This window comes from Equus asinus, chromosome 12 (assembly GCF_041296235.1).
Source record: "Equus asinus isolate D_3611 breed Donkey chromosome 12, EquAss-T2T_v2, whole genome shotgun sequence".
Taxonomy (NCBI): Eukaryota; Metazoa; Chordata; class Mammalia; order Perissodactyla; family Equidae; genus Equus; species Equus asinus.
The window spans coordinates 66,813,242-66,832,719 of NC_091801.1; the positions used below are offsets into that span (position 1 = coordinate 66,813,242).

The 19,478-nt window shown below is 41.7% G+C and overlaps 1 protein-coding gene across 1 annotated transcript in view; it reads right to left on the reverse strand.

The window, feature by feature from the left end:
• Nucleotides 1-12,369, reverse strand: part of HAS2 (hyaluronan synthase 2) — a 29,868-nt gene extending 17,499 nt beyond the window's left edge. The window contains exon 1 of the mRNA XM_014855299.3: nt 12,047-12,369. The gene's annotated coding sequence lies outside the window, so the exon portion shown is untranslated. The remainder of the gene's footprint in view (nt 1-12,046) is intronic.
• Nucleotides 12,370-19,478: the final 7,109 nt, after the last annotated feature.

A 19,478-nucleotide genomic window follows, 5' to 3' on the forward strand; every position in this document is an offset into this window, starting at 1 on the left:
CTAGAAGTGTTCGGGAGTTCTAACACTGTGTTTCTCACTTAACTAACTGTCTGACTTTCTGCACCTCAGTTTGCTCATCTGCAAAAGAAGATTAGGGATGCCCTTCTGGCACCCCTCAGAGGGCTGCTTCAAGAATAAAATGAGATGATGGTGCAAGGTACTATTGAAAACCATAATACATTAAATAAATCCATGGATGCACTATGTTTAGTGTGTTAGATCCTATGTCTAAAGATGCACTCTATGTATGTAGTTATTGCTAGGCATAGAACATAAGTTTCCTAGTGAGCAAGGCAATTTTTCTTTCTACACCATGCTGGCTTCTCACTTCCAATACCAACCAGTGAAAAACCCACAGGAGATTTTGCTAAATTTCTCCTGTGTAATTTCATCTCATCTCCAATGCACATCACTCAGCTCACACCCTTTCCATGCAGCCAGCTGAGGTTAGAGATCAGAATACTTGGATTCTAATACTAGTTCTTCCATCAACTAGCTGTGTGACCTTGAGCAAGTCACTTTACCTCTCTGCACCTCAGTTTTTTTAATGTGTTAAATGAGGGAGTTCAGACCCAATTATTTCCAAAGTCTCTGTTGACATTAAACGTTGTTTATGCCTAGGTATTCTGCACAGACATCTATCAAAGGCCCTGTAATTCTGAATTGCATTCCTTTGTTCAGACGGCTGTCTCCTCCATCCACTATCACTAACACCAGATGGTTAGCTCCTGGGGATCAGGAAACTTCCTGGAACACAATAAGCCCACAATAAATGTTGTAGAAATAAATCATAAATTAAAGAAGAAACAGTATCATGCTTAATTTCAACAAGTAAGTTTTCCATCTTCTTAAAAGCCTTACCACATCAGACCCGAAATACATTCCGGCTCTTAACAATAGCCAATTTTGTAGTCTTCCCTACGATTTGTGTATCTCTTGAATAAGGCTTAGGGCAACTAGAGCACAGGAGGACCATTTTTCTGTATTTCCTAAAGCATCTCCAATGCTAAGCATAGAAGAGGTACCTGACAGACCTATTTTATTTTGCTTTGCTTTTTGGCTTCCTGGACCCAATTCCAATGTGTAGGGGGGAGGGGGTTTCCCACACATCCAACAAACAATTCTCCGGAACACCCGCTGTGTGCCCTACAATTTGACTCAGTTCTGACACTATCTGCCGGGAGACAGAGTCAGATTCTGCAGGTTAAGGGTTCAGTCCTACAAGACTGCTCGCTCCAACTTTAGACACCAATCATAAGCTCAGGTTGTTACCTGTGCTTCGGACCAATGGCTGTCAATCAGAGGTTCCCAAGACCCCCTCCTCGGGTTCGATTAATTTGCTAGAGTTGCTCATAGAACTCAGGAAACCCATTTACTCATTAGATTACTGGTTTATTATAAAAGGATATAGCTCAGGAGCAACCAGATGGAAGAGATGCACAGGGCAAGGTATGGGAAAGGGCATAGAACTTCCAGGCTCTCTCTGAATGACCACTTTCCCAGCACCTCCACCTATTCACCAACCCAGAAGCTCTACGAACCCTCACCTTTTAGGATTTTTTTAGGGGCTTCATTACGTAGGCATGATAGATTAAATTATTGGCCACTGGCAACTGAACTCAATCTCCACCCTTTTCCCATCCCTGGAGGTCTGGAGGTGAAACTGGAAGTTCCAGGCCTCTAAGTACATGGTTGGCTCCACTGGCAACCAGCCTACATCCTTAGATGCTTTCCAAAAGTCACTTCATTAATACAACCCAAAGATACCTCTATCGCTCCCTTCACTTAGGAAATTCCAAGGGTTTTAGGAGCTCTGAGCCAGAAACAGCGACGGGGACGAAGATCAAATATATATTTCTTATTATAAATCACAATATCACAGTTTTTTCCCCCAAAGCATATTTTCCTCCTCTTCCAAGGCTGAACTATAATAAGGGGGATAATGGGTATAAAAGCACTATCCCCATCTGTAATCACTCACATTAACTTCACGGTTTCGTCATACTTACGTATAATTAATACTTAATCTTTTTCTTTAATTCAACTAGTTTTTGAAAGCTACATAAACTTATTTTAAATGGAAACTTAGGGTAAGCAATTATCTCTGCAAAATCTCTTGCTGGATATGTTATTTATATTTTCCTATTCCACACTAAGACTTAAAATTGAATGTCCACATAACACCTAGGGTTATCTTGGCTGTTACTAGTTCTGTGGGCATCACGTCACTCAGCAACAAGAGCCACTATGCACATTCTAGTCCCTACAGTCATGCACTGAGGTGGTCCTGAGTGGATATGCATTATACTTTTGGGAAAATTCAGTGTGGCTGTTTGTCAATTGTGTTTCCTCTCCTGAGCACAGACTGCTTGATGTGGCCGTGATATTCCAGCCTTTGGAAATCTGAGGTGGGCCACTCCCAACTGGGACTTTTAAAAGAGGGAGTGGGCCTCTTGCAGTCTCTCTTTTCCTTCCACAGGCATGATGCTCATATCAACACGGTCCTAGGGGATTGCAGAGCCCAAAGATAGAGGGCGCTTGGTCCTTGAACTGCCACATGAAAGGCAGCCAGCCACCAACCCAGGATATTTGCCTTGGACTCTCCTGTTAGGAAGAAATAATTTCTGAGTTTTTGTTCGTTTGTTTGTCCATTATGCATTTTGAGTTTAGTTCACTCTAACTAACACAACCTAGGTAAAACAAAGCAGCCTGGAGACTGAGATTCCAGCTTATGGGCATTATTTTCCTTTGTTAACTGGAAATGATAGTACTTGTCAATGACCCCTCATGGGGCTGCAGGGAGGAGCAAAAGCAAACCATTTGTGAAAGTCTTTAAAAAAACCAGAAACACAATGCAAAGTATCAGCTAACAAGGAAGCTAAACAAACAAAAAACAAATGTTTGTTCCACTTCTAGCACTTTATAGGACACCATAATATGTAACATGTGAGCCTGATAAAGGTAATCACAACACAAATGGAAAGTCCAAGCTGCTGGGAGAATAGTGCTGGGGAAGAGTAAAATGTTGAGCTTTCAGTGAAAGGCAAGAGAGCACCGCATCCCTCATTAATTAAAACAGCTGACGGGATGCTGAAAACTCCCGAAGGGTACATTAACCAATGCCTAAAGGTGCTGGGAGCACCAGACTTGGAACTCGTCATTTCCAAGACATGAGTCATTCTCACAAGAGTGAAAAATTTCAAGGGGACTACACTCTGCCAGGGAGAAGCTTAAGTGTGTGTTTCGCTTGTGTTTAAAATCTCCATAGCCAGCAAAAGAACTGCCTGCCATTCTTTTCCATTATTCACATTTTCCTTGCTTTTATCAGCACACGTGGATACAGAGAGTGTCCGCATAGCATCTGCTGACCACAGCTGAAGTGGGAACACCCTCTTACATCATAGGAGTCTACAGAATGTCCTTTTGAAGCCTGGGAAAAGTTGCTGGTGAACTGCAGCAACGTGGCTCGAACTGAACCTTTCTGTTTCTGTGAGGTACCGCATTATTGCCCAGTGTGACACACGCAGCATCTCAATACAGGCCAAAGGGCAAAAGGCACATCGCAGAGCCAGCTTTACTGAGGGAACACATTGATCTCAGGGAGTGACACACAGGATGTGTTTTTTCTAATTTCCCCTGGGCGATTTCATAGATATGGGCACCATATGTGTAAGACTTTCTGAGACAATCCCCAATTCAAAGACTGTTTCATAAGCAAACCCTCCTTGTCAGACATATGGTTTTACTGTTAAATGGGAAAATATGGTTAGTTCCATCCTAGATCATGAAAGCTTACTGCTACATAGAAAGATGATTTAGAAATTTACCTTCCATAAATATTTACAACATAAAACTTGGATTTCTTTGCCCAGTATCAGACTTCAGCCTATTAATTGATTTTTAAGTTGCTAATGGACTTGATACCAATTATTCACTATGTACTAAACTTCACAGAATTCTAGGCCAAACCGACTATTAAAGAATAATGTAAGCTCCAAAAAGTCAACAGAATTTCTTTTTTAATCTATTTTCACTAATGTTCCCCAAGGCCTTAAAACATTGCCTGGCTTACGGCTGTCTTCGGTAAATGTTTGCAGAATGAATGGATGTAACTTTATTCACCAACATCATCATGGGCCTCATTCTTATGTGAACTAAGATTTATTCATCATTTATTAGGTTCCAGGTAATGGGGTAAGTTTTGTTTGTTTTGTTGAATAGCACAATCCTATTTAATCTCAATAACTTACGTGGTAAATATATTGTTAATTTCATGTTACAAATAACATATCCATATGAGGAGGAAAGCAAGACTGAGTATTTAAGGAACTTGCCCAAAGTCACAAAACCAGGAGTAGGATCCACATGGTGGCATAATGCCAGGTGATTAGAGTAGTCTCAGTAAATATTTGTTGAATAGATTCAAACCCTCATGCCAAAATAGGCAGCTTCCTTTTCTTTCTGGCTAATAAAACACATTGTGTAAAGAAAGCTTAGAAAAGAACTTTGAGGGGGCCGGCCCAGTGGCCAAATGGTTAAGTTCGCATGCTCCGCTTTGGTGGCCCAGGGTTTCGTTTGTTCAAGTCCTGGGCACGGACATGGCACCGCTCATCTGGCCATGCTGAGGCAGCATCCCACATGCCAAAACTGGAAGGACCCACAACTAAAAATACACAGCTATGTACCAGGAGGCTTTGGGAGAAAGAGGAAAAATGAAATCTTTGAAAAAAAAGAACTTTGAAAACTGTCTTCCTGCTATCATGGAAAATGAGGAATTGACACTCACTCAGGTACAGATACAAGACCATCCACTAGTCAGAGAAGATTTCTGGGCTCATATGCTTTCCTATGTGGGTAGAGCCAAAAGGGATGTGGAATGAGGTTGTCTCAAAGGAAGCTGGTAGTCCCCCCAAATTCTGTGTTATCATAAGAAAGGGACTCCCATATCCACTGGTGCCCCCTACAGAGCAGATATAAGCCTTGCTCTTAGCTCATAGACCCCAAGTGGGACCCCATAGGTCATTGGGTATCAGAGCCTTTTCCTTCCCCCTGACTTCCTGTATTAACCAGAAGGCAAATGCTGGATAAGAGAACAACAGCTCTCTCACTGCCCTAGCTCTGTGCCAAGAACTGAGCTCCCATAGCTTTCATAAAGTGGTCCTTCCATTTTGGATCTGGGAGAAGCTGAAGTGAATTCGAATTAGTTGAGTCAGCATCTGGGAAAGGCTGCAGAGATTAGGTCAAGTGAGACGTCTTCTGAGAAGTGTTAGCTTACCACTCCCTTCTAAAGTAACCCCTCCGCCCTGCCCTCTCTTCACTCCCTGCCACTCTCTCTCCCCTGACTCCATCTGTCTAAGTAGCACTATGTGCACTCTGTGGCCACAGGGACCATTGATTGTGTGTCTTGACCAACTGTGTATTCCTGTATCAAAAGAAAAAAAAGCAGGGTCTGGCACATAGTAGGTATTCAATAAATACATTCTGAATAAACGAGTAAGTCCATTTGGACTCAAGCAGTCAATGCTAACTGACAGAGCACAGGGCCCTCCCCTATCTTTGCTCAGAGGCTGAGCCCTTCAGGGTACTCCTCATCCAGCATTTTTCTCTTTCTTTTTTAAAAACCATTTCCATAGTTTCTTGCCCTGCTATCTAAATGTAATAGTTGTGGGGAGTACCAGACCAGCTCTAGAGGACCTTTGGAGACAAAGTCAGAAAAGGCAAATTGGTCCCCCAGAGCATTTCCAGAAATTGTGAGTTGCAATCTGAGCAATCTTATGAGTTCAGCGGTCAAGTTTGAGGCATGAGGGATAATGAGATCATCTGTTATCAACTTGAACTCTAGCACTCTTACAGTATTTATCATCCATTGATCTATACACTGCTTTGTTTTTTGGTTCCAATGACCTGTGTGTGCACATATATGCATGGGCAAGCATGTGCACATGTATTGGCCTCTGGAACCAGACTAAACTGGGATAGACTCCTGGCTCTTCCTTTCAATGGTTGGGTAAGCTTGAACAAGTTACATATTACTTGCTATCTTCACTTTCTTCATGTATAAAATGGAGCTAATCATATTGACTTCACAAAACAGATTTTGAGATTAAAAGAGGGAATGCATTTAAGTACCTAGAAAGAAATTATCAACAGTTAGAGCTCACTGATGTTAGCTCTCTGCCAGTTACTACCCTGCCAGTAACCATCTCATCAGCCTGACTCTCCTTCTCTTTAACCCATTGTTTGTTAGTTATCCAGGGATAAGTGGCATAGTGGAAAGTACAGCTGGCCTGGGAAGAAATAGAGTCAAGCCCAAGTTCTGCCTCATATTAGCTGTCTGACTTTAGACAGACCACTTGAGGGTTCTATGAATGAGCTATGTGTCCTAGGACAATAAATATCTCTGAACTTCACAATTTTAGGAGTAAACTTGAGACTTTATTAATTTTAATGTTCCTACCACCCATATCTGAGTGTCTATAAGAAGGATGAATGTAGGTTGCAATGTGGGCATGCTCTTCATCACAGTCATCTGAAGGACAAGTACAAAGAATAAATTGCTTTTGGAATCTACTCTCTGAGCCTCATTGCCTCATTTCCTCATTTGCCAAAAGGGAATAATATCTTTTTGTAGGGTTACTCTAACTAGGTAAAGAATATACATATTTATCCCAGCTTCAATGGGACATTAATGGCTTCTGAACATGAAGGGGGAGTAACTTAAGTTATAAAGTGCACTTGTCTCTCTTCCTCATTATATTCTAAAGTCCACTGAAGACCAGGTCAGTGTCTTTTTAACTTGTAGCCAATATCTAAAGGCACAAAGGCCAAGAGGAGATATTTAAAGAGTGTTTGTTTAGTGAATGCATTGCTCAAGATCACATTTAATAAATAGCAGAACTAGTTCTGGAACATAGGTTTTCTTTACCCCTAAACTCATGTTGCATGGAGGAAGGGGGACTAAACCTCAAATTTTATGTAGAATGAATAGAAGTAGGAATATAAACTTAGGCAGGTGACACTAGCAAGAAATATGGGACCCTGCTTCTTTGTAATAAGATATATTCTGCTTGTAGCCATTTGCTTGCTAATAGGGGATTTGGAAAGTGCGGTGAGCAAAAGGTTAAAAGGTAGTGGTTCCTTGGGTGCGCCTGCATGGCAGAGTGGTTAAAGTCCCGCGCACTCCACTTTGGTGGCGCACTCCACTTTGGGGTTCATGGGTTCAGATCTGGGGCGCAGACCTACTCCACTCATCAGCCACACTGTGGAGGCATCCCACATGCAAAGTAGAGGAAAATTGGCACAGATGTTAGCTCAGGGCGAATCTTCCTCAAACAAACAAACAAATAAATAAATAAATAAATAAATAAAAGAGGAAGATTGACAATAGATATTAGCTCAGCGCAAACCTTCCTCATTAATTAAAAAAAAAAGTAGTGGTTCCCAAATTTTGCTGTACATTTCAATTACCTGGGGATCTGTAAAAATTACTGATGTGTGACTCCTACAACATTGTGAGTTCATTGGTATGGAGTGCTACTAGGGCATCAGGAGCTTTCAAACCTCCTTAAGCCATTCTAATTGCAACAAAGTTTGGCAATCACCAGGTTAAAGTGTAAGAAAGCTTTCACGATCTCATTTGCATTGACACAGGCCCCTTATGTGTATAGCCTCTGCTGCTGCCCTCCACTAGAAATCCAAGATTGAAGTACCCAGATGAACCCTCCCAATAGTCGTCTCTTTAGAGCACATTACCCTCTGGGACACATTAGATCATATGACCCTCCCCTTGTCCCCTTCTGACCTCCTCTTCCTGTCCGGCTTTTTTGAAGTTGGCCTTTTTCTCTCCAGCCCCACTGCCATTATCCTAGTAGAGAGCCTGGAGCCAAGCTTGCAGGGTTAGGCAATAAGCCTTTCAAAGGTCCTGTCACCCTAGCTGTGTCTGGATCCACAGCTTCAGGTTTCAGATTCCTCTTCATTTGCACCATCAATATTGATCAATTACTCCTAGGATGCCAATTCTCCCAACTGCACTACTGGTTCCTGAACTTCATCATCCTAAACTTCATCCTAAAGTTCAGGTGGCAAAGGGGAAAATTACAAAAAGACGTGGCATGGAATCTTAGTTCCACATGTTCCTCCATCAGCTCTTGGGCACTATTTCTACAGGTCAAAACCCTATGTCGCTTTATGAACCACAAGTGCCAAGTCTCTTCATGAAATCTTTCCCAATCTCTCAATCAGATGTGATTTCTCCTCACTTTGAGCCCCCATGAAACTTGACCAATCCAGCTGCAGCATAATCCGGTTCAAGGGCATTATATTCAAGAATTCTTGGATTACATTCCACACACATTCCCTACTAACACTGTGACTTTCTGTGAGTTGCTTAGCCTTCCTGAAGCAAAGTTCCCTTATTTATAAATTTTTCTTTGAAGGGAAGATCGATATAATGTATGTAAAGTATCTAACTCAGTGTCTGATACATATTAGACATGTAATAAACAGTAGCTATTATTTTACTCTTTTTATGGGCCAAATCACATTTTGCCTTACACTATAGTTTTTTAAAGACTTCTTTGAGTACAGTTTTTCTATGATGGATACCATTAAGATGTGACTGCAGTTTATCTATTTTTTAATAATCTGCAGTAAAGATGTATGCATTTGAGGCATATATTCATAAATCTCTTTATTTAAAGAAATATTTAAGAATGACCTCATATTTATTTTGACTCATATATCAGTAACATTTTTCTAGATCGTGAGCAAGGTGGTATATGTACGAACTCCACATAGACGACATCCAAAACATCCTTGAATAATTTAAGGTATGTGCGGTAGGATGACGCTTATTCTATGCAGACTGCTGGCAGAGAGGAAAGGATTAAAACCAAGCTGGGTGATGGAAATGATTTTCCTACAGGGAGCTGTCCCCCCATTCAGCTGTCATACCAGCTGCCACTGGCTCTGTCCTTGCAGCCTCTCAGTGAAACACAGCCTGGGTGTGCATGGATAAAAAAAGAGAACCCAGAAAGGAACAGTGGGGTTTATGCTCTAGTCTCCAAATACACTAATTCATCACTCTCTCATTATCTGAAAGTCAGGGAGCTAACAATGTAACAAACTCCTTGTTCATAGATTTAAAATGTACCTGTGTAATATAACTTTGCCAAAAGGGACCTCCACATTGATCCATAGACAAGGGCTTTCCCCACAGTTTCCATACTGGAAAATAAATGACTCAATGTACTTAAAAATTTAAGAAAAAATTGTTTTAGAAGAGATCTTAGTTGGAAAATGTGTGAAAAGGTATTTATGAAATTCAATATTGTGGGGCTCTAGTCTACAGAACTAACAAAATTGATCAGTTCCAATGTGATTTACTTTCTACTAACAGTCTCTTACCCGTTTCTTGCACAATTTCTGTTTTCCAGGAAGATAACTATCTATCATCTTTGCTTTGTGAAGAGTGACATTTAAATTTGATTCTAGTCAATAATTTAAGATCTTGCATTTTTATATGCTGAGTAACTTTGTCTGGTCAAGTAAGGATTCAGCTCTAGGTACAATACAAGCAACCCAGAGCAAATACATTTGTCAATACATCTACTATATATTTTTCTATTCACCCAATTCAGGTAATATATAAATAATAAAAAGAGAATAGGTGTGATGGTATCCTGATTACAATGCTATAATCCAGAAATGTCTACCTAGAATTCTGAATTATTTGTGCCAAAATTGCTAATGCATACACAACATAGTATACATACAAAAATCTGTACTTTAAAGAGTTTCAACTTTTATTGAAAATGTAAAAGAATAACCAAAATACTAGGAAAACCTTTGATGGAGTGTCTGGGTATTCCAAAAACAGTACCTCATCTGTATGAGTAATCTTAATAAGCCTCTAGAAAAACGCAGTGAAAACTAGTATAATGAATGAGTCAAGTTGCACACATTGGAATGAAAAGACAAAGTTTAGAATTTAAGAGTTCTTTTCAACCTTATTCTGTAAAATTTAAAATTGTATCTAAAAATAGTTTGACGGGCGTAAATATTTGTTCTAGCCAATTCAATATAAATACACATTTTAATTTTAAATCTGCCATCATTGGCATGTGTTTGACTACGTGTGGACCTTTACAAACTTTGTTAAAATGACTTTTAAAAAAATCATAATCCCGTTTAACACTTCCAAAGGTACATTATCATACGCCTTCACGGCAGTGAGAAATCTGAGGAAAAACCCTTGAACTCTACAACAGGCAGTGGAGCTGTTCCCCTCTTACCAGCCGCCTCATTTATTCAGCGAAGCCCAACTACAAACTTCCTTTGCTTGACTCTTAACACTGAGCTAAGAGTCTATATATACTCAGGCCTCCAGTTCGGGGAAGCCCTTCGCGGCCAATCAGGGCTTCCCGATCTATTGCGTCACACCTCCCCCCTGGGTGTGACGTCAAAGGCAATCCCAGGCCAGCCACGTGGGTTGGAGGAGCGTTTCTGGGCAGCTGTTCCGGAGACACCCGGCAGCAACGGTCCCGCAAGGGTGGGGAACTGGGCAGGGAGGGGCAGACAGGGCTCCTACGCGCACCTTCTGGGAACACAACTGTGGCAGCTCGCTCGCCCCGGAGGCGCGCAGGGTCGGTGAGTCCAAGTACACAGCGCGGGCGTTTAGGGGATGGAGGGAGTGGCGCAGGGGAAGCTGGCACCTAAGGCTATGTAATAGGACCCAGGTCTTGTAAACCCTCCTCCCCAGGCACCGCCTCTCAGCTCCCAGCGCCTCTTTCCAGCCTTAATTATCCTTTCAGCGCCGTTTCCCCTCGGCCGCGTTTCCTTGGCCTGGGGAAAAAGCCTCTCTCGCCTCCCCGTTCTCGCCCTCACACAGACCCTCCTTTCAGACCCGCCCTCCTGTTCACAGGGACCCATTTCGGAGCCCTAGCTCACGCTGGGCGGGAACCAGCGTGACGAATTCCGCCCAAGGTGTTGATTATCCACCCCAACCCAGCCTCTGGCTCGCCTCCCACCTTCACTCGATTCTCACGAGCCCCCCGCCCCCAGCCCCAGGCTAGGCCCTCGGGACGGCGTCCCCAGACCCCCACCCGGCCGTGCCCCACGATGCAGCTGCGGAAAGAAGCGCCAGCGTGCTCGGTGCCACGTCGGAATTGGCTCTCGGGACGTTGCAGCTGCCGGGAGGCAGCGCGCGGTCCCCACGCACGGCCGGCCCCCGGGCGGCGCGGGCGGGCCGGGTGCGGAGAGGAGGGATGCGCGCCCGCCTCCCGCTCGGGTCTGCGTGTGCCACTGCCAGCGTTAGGGACCCCTGGCCCGAGTAAGGCTTCCGGAGCCTGGCTGAGCCCGGACAGACGCAGCCTGACGCTTTAATAGGTTGCAGAGAGTGCAAAGGAGGGGAGGCCGGGGAAAGAGGGGGAGTGGCCCAGCGAGGCCGGTAGCTGCAAGGAGGTGGCGAAGGACCCTCCTTCTCTGGGGTCCTAGCTCCGCGGAGCTGGGAGCCTGGCTCGCTTTAACCCTTTGCATTCCAAGTGAGAAGCGGGCTTCTCACTTAGAAGTAAAACGCGGTGGGCTCTTCCAGGGTTTTCCTCCTTACATAGAGCCTAAGGGAAAAAAGAAGGGAAGGGATGGGAAGGTAGAGGGGATGGGAGAGGCTGTGCGACATGGATTTTCCCTACACTGCAGAAATTCTTGTTTCCTAACTCCGGAGCCCCTCTGCGCCTCCGGAAGATGCAGAGTGGAAAAGTACATCCCGGGACGTGCAGGCTTTCCCAGGCAGAGAGGTTACCTGTGTTCCCAGAAAGGCAGCGGATTTCTGGAGAGCGCCACAGGGATGGGAAAAGACAGAGCTATATTGCTAAGCCTGACAGTGATCTGAAATATCCCCTGATTTTCAGTCTGTTGGAAATTTTCAGACCTCAAACTTGGCTGTCAAAAACTGACTTAAAAATTTAGCACTTATGTGGATAATTTCTCCTTTCTCCCTGGCCTATTCGAGGACCCTCCTCCTTCACCAAAACGCGCCCATGTAACGTACCTTGTTCAGCTCTTGGTCATAAAGTTGTCCTCAGCCTGTCTGTGTGGTCCCGGAGGGTCGGTGGCGGGCAGTTTCCAAAATTGAGGTAATAAGAGATCAGATGAATTTGAGACGACCGGCCAAAAAAAATAAAAAATTTAAAAACAACATTTAAAAAGGGTGGGGGAGTCTTAAATGTTTGGTTCTCCCCCACTTTCAAAGGAAATTTCACTGCTGTTCTTTTTAATATTTCCGTTGCACAGCAGTCTTCTAATTCTCAAAAGAAAAATGTATGCTTTAAAAATAAATTAACTGTTTATTTTTTTTCTTTGCTCCAGTCCCCCCTCCCCGGATACCGGAAAGTCTCTTCTCTTTTTCGTATCAAAAAAAGCCCGGTGAAGACTCTGCAGAACCCAGGAAGCGCAGAATCGGGAGAAAGTCTTTGGCTGGGGCTGGTTCAAGACCCTGCTTCAATGGGCTGCTGGAAGCCAGGACTGGGTAATTCTTTCCAGACGTCTTGACTTCTCCTTGCTCGCTGTTGTTGCCTTTCTGCCTCCTCCAACTTAAGGGGGTCTTAACAAGTGAGCTGGTGGGTCTTTTAATAGGGCGGAGGAGGGAGTGGGGGGTGAGGGGAGTGGAGAAGGAGGTGCGGACTGGGGAACCGGAGGGGAGGGAACTGGGAGCGCGGGCGGGGGGGCGGGGGGGGGGGGCGGGCGGGAGGCGGGGAGGGGGAGAGGGAGAAAGAGAAATTGGCCATTCAAAGCTCTCTCTGAGCTAGAGGCCGGTTCTAAACGCCAATGAATTCAATTAACTTGATTGCTAACGTGTGCAGAGAAACGCAGTGCCCGCATGCTGGCCACCACCTGATTCCCTCCTTTCCTCCAGGGGTGAAGCCCCGGGGCCACGCTTTGTAGACATCCCAACTCCTCTCGGAGTTACAGGGATTTCCTCTTCGCGATAAACTCTCCGTGCTAAGTAATTTGCGTGAAGGCCAAATGGTGCCCTTAGGCTAAGTAACCGCCTGCAGGAGAAAGAGCTGGGCGGTGTGTGTGTGTGTGTGTGTACGTACACCTGGAGCCTCCGAAAGCCGGCTCTAAAAAGTCGGCGACTAGTCTACCACTTGTTAACCCTTACTTCCCGCCAACTCAGAAGTTTCTGAGCTGATGTCAAGTGTCAAAGTCCCCCTTACACAGAAGTTTCCACATTGGGTGGGCGGAAAAAGTAGAAAAATATTGTGCTGTTTTTAAACCTAGTCCCCTACCGTAGAAATAAGCAAACGCCACGCATTATAAATAAAATATAATAAAATAAAAATCGTCCTCTGGAGGACTCGAAAGTAGCGCGCTTAAAAGAGCCATTTCTAAGGGAATGGCTTACATGACTTTTGCTTTCTTGCGAGCCTTTTAAGAAGATAACGAGTCAAAATACTTATTTTTGCTTCGAGATGGCCCTTTCTCATCTTTCTTCCAAAGCCCCAAGGCTGGGAAGAGTTTTCTCGGTTACTTTTTTTTTTTCCATTTATTTCTCTCTGGTCCTCGCCAACAAGCCTCCTGGTGACTTAAAATGGACAGTAGGTGGCACTGTTTAGGAAAAAATGAGAGAGTTTATAAATTAATTTGGTTTGGGGAGATTCCGCTGAAATTATTATAGGGTAAAGAGATTTCTTTTCTTTTCTTTCTTTTTTTCTTCCAGGGTTCCTCTGAGGGTGGACTTCTTTCGCGCTCGATAGGCCTTGAAAACTGAGTTCCTGCTCCTTATTACATATCTGGGACAATAATGAACAGGTCAAAACAGAAAAGTCGAGTAAACTGGGAGCGATGCTTTTCAACACGTCGCGCAGGGTGTAGTGTTGGGGGATGTGATTTGAGGGCAAGAATTTTATTGCAATACTAGGTAGTCAGCCAGCCCGGTCCCCGGGGGCCGACCTGCAAAGTACTACGCGTTTCCGCCCCCCGACCCCCCCACAGCGGTTACACCTCTGGGAAGCATTACCTTGCCTGATGACTTCACACTGCTCCGGGGAAACCCACTTACTAATTCTCCCCTACAAACCTTCAGGGCTTCAGCCTTTGTTTGAACCCGGCCTTAGGTGGTTCAACTCTTGAGAAACTGGCTTAAGTTTCAGAGCACAATTTCATCCACTTAATCAGACTCCTGCTTCTTGATTTTTAGTTGTACGGTAGTTTTTAAATGCTAAACTGTAATTTAAAATATATTGTCTAACTGATGTACTCTTACATATAATGTGGATTAAACTGATTTAGGGGGAGGGTGGACATCATGGAGTGTCAAGTGTCTGGCTGTGGGACCCCACAGGGGCACTTAACCTCCACTCTAAACTTCCATGAATATTATATGTAATGCAGGCTTGCTGATTATTGCTTAGTAGTGCTTAACTGTTCCTGTGCTAATGGTTCAAGCAATGAAAACATTTAGTAAAACTGTGTTTCTTTATTAATCAAAAACACATTTGTTGTTTGTTCCCTTGAACTTGTAATTCATGGCCCATAAAGCAAAAGTAAAATATTTCCTCACTGCGGATGAATATAAAAGCTAATTACATATCCGTGCATTTCTGTCAGTTTCTCCCCCATCCCCCAAGAGAATGGGAAAGAGGCTAGAGGTGAAAGTTTACATTTAAATTCAGGGGTGAAGATTCCTTAAAAGCAGAATACTGTATCAATCAGATTTTCTTAGGCAGGGCATCCAGAATAAGAGATTGAGTAAATTCAAATCCCACCTTTGATGTGGGATTGTTTGTGTGTTCCTGGAAGTATATTTTACCTCTCTAGACCTTTATTTCCTAGTTGATAAATGGAGAAAATACCTGCTTTACAAAGTTGTTATGATGATAGAACGTGTGAAACTATGTTAGGAGATTAGTAGAGTGCCTAAGCTCTACTCTTAGGTAGAGCTTCCTAATGTAACTTAGCGTTTCCTAATTTAACCATTGTCGCTATTCAAAAACATTAGTACCCTTCTTCTGGTTTTCTATTTTTTATATTATTCTTGATAGGCATTAACTGGAGTTTCATCCTGGGCTCATTTGTTTGACCTACTTCAGCTTCCTACTGTCCCCTCACTGTCTCTCATAGATTGAATTATTCCATGTGCCCATGAATACACCCCAAACCTTCAGGTTTAACCAAAATTCCTTTCTGGATTCCAGGCCTGAATTACGGCTACTAGCCATCTAGTATTGATTAATAAGCATCATATTTGGAGACGGGAGATTCAGTTTCACCAACAAGCTATAGCTTGTTTCAACCAATTGAATAACATACGATTGTCAATTTCAATTTTACCTTTCTATTTTAAACATAAGCTGTTTGGATCAGAAGATGACAGATGTTTCAGGTTTTGACATCCTAAGACATACTTCTCCAACCTACGCTTGTTATGGTTTCAACTATCCAAGACAACATAGCGAAGAACTTCAGAGGTAGGAGTTTGACCTGAGTCAACGTGAGTCTGCAGCATGCTCTTGCTAACCTCCTTCCCACAACACAGAACAAGTGTTCACCTGTCTGAGAGACCGAGTTTCCAGAAGAAGGATTCAGTACCTTCATACTTCTCTGTGTAAATGGTTCTCAAACTTTTTGGTGTGAAGTCCCTCTATACGCTCTTAAAAATTGTTGAGGACTTCAAAAAACGTGTTTATATGGGTTATATCTATCAATAGACCATATTAGAAATAAAAACTGACCAAAAATGTTTTAAAATATTTATTAATTAATTTAAAATAATAATAAACGCAAGGACTTGTCACCATTTTTGTGAAATGTGGCATTGTTTTCCATTTTTGCAAATCTCCACTATCTGGCTTAATAGAAGACAGCTGGATTCTCATAGCCGCTTCATCATTCTATTGTTTTGATTGAAGTATATAAAGAAAATCTGGCTTCAAACAGATACATAATTGGGAAATAGAGAAGTATTTTAATAGTCTTTTTAGATAGTCTTCTGTGATACTATGTCAAAACTTGACAAATAGTAGTTTTTTTTAACTTAAGTTGTAATGGTGGATCTAAAACAATAGGAATGAGCTTTTTGTACTCTGTTACTTAAAATCTCTTTATCTTATACTTTAAATGCATCTTTTACAACCATTCATGCATTTTAATGTCCTGTATCATTTGTATTGATTACTAAGTTAGGCAGATTTTCCGAATGTTGATATATTTCATTAAAAAAACTCACAATCATTAAAATCACCACCAGTCTCATCCAAAAAGTCTTCAAATATTGAGAAGCTGTCACGGTCATGGTGGCAAATAAAGTTTTCCAAAATTCTAATTTTCTCTTGAAAGCTCAGATATTTTCAGTAGCAGCAAATACTGTCAGTTGCTTTCACTGTAGCCACAAGTTCACTTCACTCATATTTCAAAAAAATGAAATGTCTTCCAAATACCCAAGTCTGATTAATAGTAGTTTGTCAGTTGTTCTTTGAAGTAAAAATGATATCCCATGATAAAAGTGGCCAGCTCAGCTCAGAACTCAGTCATGTGAAAGCTCTTCTTCCAGTCAACCACGTAGTTTCTTGTACAGCAAGCTGTGTACTTTTCATTTCTTCACAGAAAATATTAGAAAGACGTGTTCTCAAGGGTTGACACAATGAAATTAATCATTTTTACTGCTTTATCAAAGATTTTCTTAAATGAAATTTGCTTTTTATTTCCCTGTGCGTGCATGGGGTAAAGAATACAAAGACTGATGGTACTTACGGTACTTATACAAAGTTTGATGCCACTACCTGTTTCATGCTAAGGTACTAGCAGCTTTATTCACCATTACTTTTGCACCATCAGTGTAAATGTCCACAAACTAAAAAATGCAGATGATTTCTAGAATTATTATAAAAATAGTGTTGATCTTACTAATCCCTTGAAAGGGTCTTGGGGTCCCCAACGGTCTACAGACCGACCACACTTTGGAAAGAATAGGGTTATATTAAGCATACCAAAAGTAGCAGTACAAATCTGAGGGTTTTACTTTAAGAAGAACATCCACAAACTATTGCACATTGAGAAGAGATCTAGCAGTGAGAAGAGGAAAAGCAATAGTAATCCTGTCATATGACTATGACTATAGGAAATAGAAATGCTTAGGATGACAGGAGATTCAGAGAACCTGACAGACACTGGAAAACTTCTATAGGGCTTGCATATACATGTGTTAATTCAAGGCTGACCTCTTCAGGCTTGAGGATTAATTCAGACAAAATTTTGAAGAGGGTATGGCTATGTTTATCACTAAATTTGAAGATGTGGCTAGAGGGAGATATTGAAGCATCTGTCAGACACCCAGGAAATTAGAAGGAACAGATTGGAAGAGATTAAAATACTTACTGATTCATTGATACAGGTAGAAGCGGATAATTTTATTTCTCATAGTTTTTGAAGATCTCGCTATATTAGGTAGAGGAGTAATTTATCAATTGTTGATCATTTCAAATTAGATTCTGAATATTATTAGAGCTACGCTTTAAGGATTGCCCAAATGAAAGGAAAGGGACAAAAATCTCTTTCCTCATCAGATACTCCCTTGATAATCATATTCCAACATCCCCTTCCATAGGTCAGGACACTAGCTTTAAAATATTATACGACTTAGTCTAAATCCTCAAAGGTGGATAATCAAAAGTACCTGAGATTAATGATTGTGATTTGATTGACAACAAAATACCCCTATACAACCATCTGGATGATTTTTTTTTTAAGAAAAACTTTTATTTTGGAATTTTACCTTAAATTTGAAGATATGGGGGCTTTACATTCATATTCGTGGACTATTTAAATTTCCTGGACTATTTAAATATAAACTTATATATGTTTCAGATTGGAGGAGGAGAAGTTATTTTACATAGCCTAACTAACATCATTTGCATCTTTCTGACCCAGATAACAGAAAAGGACACAACTATTTATCCTTGGTTTAAATGCCAAAAATTTCTGTCAACAGGGTTTATATTTTACAGGACAAATCAATAAAAGCAGAAGGTGCTACTTAGGGGGAAGTCTGTAATCTAATTGTCCTTTGATATTTTAATAGTCTCAATTGTGTGACTAAAGAGAAGATTTTGAAATGTATTCGTTTGTCCACAAGCAATTGCTAAATAGTCTTAATTGTGGAAATAGATTAAGTAACTGCATTGTTTAAATCTTCTTCCTTGGACATTATGTGGCATTTCACATTATTCCTGAAAAGCTTAGCAAGATTTCCAACTTTTTCAAATCATAAAAAAGATATGCTTAATTTCTGGAAACAAATTTATTTTTTATTAGAGGGAGTAGTTGTTAAAGTTTTCTAGGTAGAGGGACTCTTTTTTAATAATTTGAAAAGAAAAGTGACTCTGTTCCCGGAAGAGTGAATATATGCTCAAACATTTCCATACAATTTCGGGGGTTCACAGATTCCTTGCCCCAAAACGTGTTCATGGACAGATGAAAAATTCCCTTGTCCAAGAGAAGTATTGTTCAGTCTTTGGGAATACTATGAAACCCTAAATCTTCCTAATGCATGAGAAACCACATCATATAGCTAAATGTGTAAAAGGAAGACAAAGGGGGGGAAAAACCCTAAGCAAACTTTTTATTTTCTCTAACGAGTCACATTAATTTTTTTAATGCATCAATTTGGGGAAGAGGAAATCTCAAATTAAGGCAATCTTAGACATTTTGGAGAAAGCTTTCCAAAGGGAATAGGAAACTGAGAATACAAGATTTTTCAAGAATCCACTACATTTCCACTTCCTCAGGCATTGAAACCTGATTTTATATTTTTAGAACAAGAAAATCCAAATTCTATTCCAAGATTTCAAGTAAGACTGCTTTCAAATACAGGTGGCTGAAATCCGTGGGAGGAAAACTTTGAACCAATTCAGTAAAGTGAGACTTCCTACCTTTATCCAAGAGAGGTGTTAGCTTCAAGACCCAATTAGCAGAATTTCCATTCCAATGGCACCTGAGGGCTGGTACTGCCGCTGCCAGTCCGAAAATGCCATTAAGAAGTGTGATTCCGTGCATTGCATTAGTCACATCCTGCCTACCAAGGATGTCAGGATAACTGAGGATGAAAGCAAGCAAGTGCGATGCTATTCAAAGGAATTACATTTTCCTGAATTATAGGAATGTTCTCGCCCATAGCGTCTTCTTTCTAGTATTTTAAAGTTTCAAAGTTCAACTCAGATCTGTGGGAGTCTGAGAACTTCATATGCAATGGTTCCATCTATATATTATACGTAAGCCAAGAACCAGGACGTATTTTGAGTTTGTTCCTGACTCACCTCTTGCAGAGAACACCTGTTGTTTGTTCACACCGAATTGGTCAGGCTTCTAATTAAGCAATTTGCGAAGTAGCCTCATTGTTTTGGAAAGCCGAGTGGTTCCAGGAATCAGAGGTGAAAAGAAAAGACTTCTCAGAGTGTGGACTGAAGGTGGCCTCGGTCACAGTC